The sequence below is a fragment of the Gossypium arboreum genome, chromosome 12, assembly GCF_025698485.1.
Source record: "Gossypium arboreum isolate Shixiya-1 chromosome 12, ASM2569848v2, whole genome shotgun sequence".
NCBI classification, from domain to species: Eukaryota; Viridiplantae; Streptophyta; class Magnoliopsida; order Malvales; family Malvaceae; genus Gossypium; species Gossypium arboreum.
The window spans coordinates 27146304-27152303 of NC_069081.1; positions in this window are offsets into that span (position 1 = coordinate 27146304).

Below are 6000 nucleotides of genomic sequence, written 5' to 3' on the forward strand. Positions count from 1 at the left end.
TTGCGTTTTACGCGATTTAGTCCTTTTCTCAATTTAAGCACTCAAATGTTAAAATTTGCCCACGAAATTTTCACATACATATATTCACATGCTATAAACACCAAAAATAATATTAAAATAATTTTCTGACCTCATATTTGTGGTTCCAAAACCACTATTCTGATTTAGGTAAAACCGGGCTGTTATAATTCAAATGATAAAATTACTTCATGAAATTTTCACACATACATGTTATCATGCTGTAAACACTTAAAATAATATTCAAATAATTTTTTGACCTCGGATTTGTGGTTTCAAAACCACTATTCTAATTTGACTAAAAACGGGTTGTTACAGGTAGATTGTGTGATCGCTTATATCTTCTTGATCGATCATCCAAATATGTCTCAAGCATTATTTGGAGTCAATAAAGATGTCAATCGAGACATTATTCGGTGGCATAGATGGTTAGGACACCCATCATTTACTGTTCTTGCCAAGATTTTTCCTAATTTATTTTCAAGAGCTCAGATTTTTTAGGTTGTGATGCCTGTGAATTTGCTCAGCATACAAGAAACAATTATCATTTGCGTAATAGTAGAAGTACTGTTTCTTTTGAGGTTATTCATTCGGATGTTTGGGGCACTACTCGCCTTAATTTTTTATCTGGTAATCATTGGTTTGTTACTTTTATTGACTGTTGCACTTGAATGACATGGGTATTTTTATTAAAGTCCAAAAATGATGTTTTCTCATGTTTTCAATCTTTTCATAAATTTATTACTACTTAGTTTGATGCTAAGGTTAAAATTTTGCAAACTGGTAATAGAATCGAGTATAAATTTAATGATTACTTAAAATCATATGGGATTTTACATCAGACCAGTTGTCTAGGTACAAGTGCTCAGAATGGTGCTGCGGAAAGAAAAAAGTTGGCATCTTTTGGAGGTGGCTAGATCACTTATGTTCAGTATAAATCTCCCAAAGCCTTATTGGGGTGATGCAATTTTAGTTGTGGCTTATCTTATTAACCAGATGCTTCTTAGGGTCCTTGATTTTAAAAGTAGGACAGAAACCTTACATAGCAAGATGGATTACCTAGTTTCCCCAAAGTTCTTTGGTTGTGTTTGCTTCATTCATCTTTGACATGGGAGCAAGTTGGATCCTCGAGCAGTCAAATGTCTTATCATTGGATACTCTTTCACATAGAAGGGTTACAAATTTTATCATTCGCCATCTAGAAAGTACTATGTAAATATGGATGTAACATTTCGTGAGGATGAACCTTACTTTTCTTCATCACACTAATCTCGTCAAGGGGATTTTATTAAAAATAAAGAGATAACACCTTGTTCTATACTCTACCGAGGGAGAATTTAGTTCCAGCAAAGAAGACTAATTGACGGTTCTTGGTTAGGCCTGATTTTAAGGACATACACTATAAAAGGCAAGAAAGAAGATGCCATCATACAATCTACTTTATGCCCTGATTCTTCATTGTCAGGTGAGTCTTTTTTACCTCCGATTTCTACTTATTTGGAATTACCAATAGCCTTACAAAAAGGTGTTAGAACTTGCATTTTACATCTTATCTCTAACTTTTTCTCTTATGATTCCTTATCCCTATCCTATAGAGCTTGCTTTGTCTTTTTTCTCCATGTATGTTCCATAGGATTAGAGAAAAGCTATCACTAATCTAAGATGAAAGAAGGCTATGATTGAAAAAATGAGGGCTTTAGCAAAAAATAAGACATGGGAACTGGTTAATCCTCTTAAGGGGTAGAAAATGGTTGGTTGCAAATGGGTGTTTACTATCAAGTATAAGGCTGATGGTTCAATTGAAAGGCTCAAAGCCTGATTAGTAGCGTAAGGATTCACTCAGACATATGGAGTGGATTATCAAGAATCATTTTCTCTAGTTGCTAAATTAAACATGATTAGGATCCTTTTATCTTCTGCAGTAAATCTCAATAGGGACTTACAACAGTTTGATGTAAAGAATCCCTTTGTACATGGTGACCTGGAAGAAGAATTGTATATGAAAGTTCCACTAGGATTCCAGGATAAAAATACTCAAGGGAAGGTATGTACACTGAAAAAGGCCCTATATGGACTCCCTGAGCTCAGTTTGATAGATTTAGTAAGTCCATGGCGTCATTTGGCTATCGACAAAGTAATGCTGATCATACCCTTTCTATAAAACATCATAAGGGTAACATTACTCTTTTTATAATTTATGTTGATGAAATTATCATGACAGGAGATGACAACGAAGAAATGGCCCAACTTAAGAAACAATTGGCTCAGGAATTTGAAATCAAAGACTTGGGAAAGTTACAATATTTCCTCCAAATAGAAGTGGCTAGATCGAAAGATGGAATTTTTATTTCCCAAAGAAATATGTCTTAGATCTTCTGATAGAGACTGGTACGTTAGGTTGCAAACCAGCCAAATCACCTATTGAGAGTAATCACAAGTTACAAGAAGGGATCAGTGAAACAATGGATAAACGGAGATACCAAAGGCTTGTCAGACATTTAATTTATCTCATGCTCAACTTGATATAGCCTAAGTTGTTACTTTAGTAAGCTAGTTTGTGCATGATCCTCGCAAAGCTCATATGCAAGCAGCATTGCAAATTTTGTGCTATTTGAAGTTTGCACCGGGAAAAGGGTATTCTCTTCTAAAAAAATGGTCATCTCAGGATAGAAGTATTTATAGATGCAGATTGGGCTAGCTCTTTTGATGACAGAAGGTGCTCTCTTGATGACAAAAGGTCTACAATGGGTTATTGTACTATTGTAGAAGGAATCCTAGTCACTTGGAGGGGCAAGAAACAAAATGTTGTGGCTTGATTTAGTGCAAAGGCTGAGTATAGGTCCTTGGCTAAAGGAGTCTACGAGCTTTTATGGCTACAAAAAGTATTGGAAGAGCTGAAGTTATTGAATGAAAATGGATCAACCTTGTACTGTAACAACAAGACGGCAATTAGCATAGCTCAAAATCCAATTTAGCATGATAAAACCAAACATATCGAAATATATCATCATTTTATCAAGGAAAAAGTAACTAGTGGTGCCTTAAGTCTATCTTATTGGCATCCAAAAAATAGTTGGCTGATGTTTTTACTAAAGGGCTCAACTATAAGACTTATCATAATCTTCTTTGCAAGTTAAGCATGCGAGACATCTATGCACCAACTTGATGGGGAGTGTTGAGAATCCTTCATTATTTGATATTGAGAATATTTGATTAATTGATATTATTAAATAGTACCTTTAGATATTACAACTGATAGTTTTTAGAGATTCTAATTCAAAAGATATTATTTCCTTAGTTGTTTAATCCTACATGTATATATAGTTGTACATATGTCTAAGAAATATATACTTTGAGAGAGTTTTTTCCTCAAGACATTAGAGTATTCATCTCTAAATTCACCACTATCATTTTTATACATGTTTTTTTTTCGTAAAATTGGAAAAATTCGCGTGAGCTAGAAAAGGACTAAGCAGTTTTTGTAACCTAAAATATTTTACGATGATAACTTAGTTTAAAGGGTGTAGGAATTATCATTGTAATGGTGAACTGTCGTAATTTGATGTAGTAGATTAAACTAGTTTTCACATTTTAAGAGCTTGAATATAGGCATTTTTGTTAAGTTTTAGTTAAAGTTTTGGTAATATTATCTAAATTAAATAAAATGTGTAATTTGAGTCTTTTATTGACCTTAAGGGTCAAATAAGGCCTAAGGGTGAGCTAATATACTTTGTGAGTGTGCAAGAGACCAGTAGAATGTGTGCTAACTCGATACTGGTCGTTGTGTGGCAAGACGGAGACTTGGATGTCACAAAATAGTCTGAGGATTTCGCGACACACCCCTGAAGACACCCTAAAGATGAAGCATGTTGCCCTTGATGTTGCGACACAGGACCTGGTATATCGCGACATCACCTCTGTATGGGAAATAATTACAAGCAAGGGGCATTTTGATCAGCACAATCAAACATTAAGCACGAGGACGATAGCTAACCTAGGGTTAAGGATAACAACCACTCTAAAGTTTATAAATAGGCTCAATTAGCACATTTTATGGACAACTTTTCATATTGTATAATTTTCTTCCTAGTTTTAGTCTTTAGTTTTTCTCTTTTTAGGCTTTAGGTTTATTTTAATTTTTGTTCTTTGCCTTGTGGAAGAAATTAGATTTGTGAAAACTAATCGAACTTTGTGAGGATTCAACATTCAATTCTAATATAAATCAGGCTTCTTCTAAACTTTATATTCTTGAATTATTTCTTATGACTATTCTTTCTATCAAGTCTATATTGTTTATGAGATCCGTTAGGAACTAATCCTCCTGTCAGGGATTATTGAGTGAAGGTATGATTAGTTAACTAATTTATGGGGTTTTTTTATTTAGGAAAGGAAGATCTTAAATCGTAGGCCTGAGAACCTGAAGAAGTCATTAGGATGGGAATTAACCCAAAATTGGTACAGCCTATTCGTGAACACCTTAACCCTAAATCGGTATAAACTGTGAGGTCGAGAGATAAGTTGTTCTTGCAGACTCTTTATTCTAGAGAAAGATCGGATGATCCTGCTAGGATATCAACTAGTTGATTGAACAAGAAAACCTGAAGTGACAATTCATTATGATTATCGAAGCAAGCGAATCACCTATGCTCAGATTTGATAAATTTGTTATTTGATTTCTCATTATTTTTTTACTTCTTTTTTTATCTTTATTATTATTAAGAATCTTAAAAACCTTTCTTTTTATTTGAAATATAATTCATCTAAAGTACTAATTAGATCTTTTTGTGCTCAAATTAGAATTAATTTAGTGCTTGCCTCACTTGGGTATGATCCTCGAAGTATTCATTTTCTTTGTTATAACTATATTACTATAACACCCTTAACCCATATCCGTCATTGAAAAAGGGGTTACAAGGCATTACCGAAAAACACAACCCATTCACATACATTTATACATTCATTGTCAAAAATCATTCGCAAACATTCACATTGTCCCTTATAAGGTTCTACCAGACCTTAAAACATGCTTAAGAGTGGTCTGGGACTAAATCGATCACAAATAAAAATTTTCGAACACTTAGAAAAATTTTGCATTCCTAGGTCACACGTCCATGTAAGCAGGCCGTGTACCTCACACGGCTACCAGACACGCCCGTGTCCAATACCGTGTGAAAACAGAGCATACATACTACCTTGCACCACACGGCAAGAGACATGCCCATGTGTCTTGGCTATGGGAAAACTTGAGGGTTTTCTGACTTAGGTCACACAGCCAACCATACGCTCGTGTGTCTAGCCTGTGCTCGAGTCTGACTTAAATTTATAGGGCTACCCCAGGGGAGACACGCCCGTGTGGACAAAAATAGGCCATTTAAAAAGCCAATTTGTCACCTTACAATCATGCATATAAATCAACCTATTTGATACCATTTCAAGTTATTTATAAAACAACCAAAACTCACCAAAACATATACATAACATACCATATATAATCAACCATTTCAACTAATCATTTCCATATCCAAATTATACCAAATCATTATGCCAAAATCATCACAATTTATCATTACTCAAACATTGATAACTATCTAAAACGACATCCATTTAACTATATCTACCACTATGGAAAACATACCAAAACAAGCCAACATATAAAGGCATTATTTGCATCACATATATCACTTATCAAGCACTTAACTTAAGCCAATTTAATTGGATAAAACATATCAACATTTACATTATTAACAAGCCAAACTGCGTGGCTAACATCATAGTTCAAAACATACCAAAATGACACTAGCCTATACATGCAATATACCGTACATACAAGCTTCAAAAGTACCAACAAATGATCGATAGTATGGCGATGCTCCTAACGATCCCCGAGTCCAAGCTAGCTATGAATATCTATAAAATATAGACAAATAACACACAGAAAGCTTCATAGCTTAGTAAGTTCATAATTAAGTAATTCAATTCATC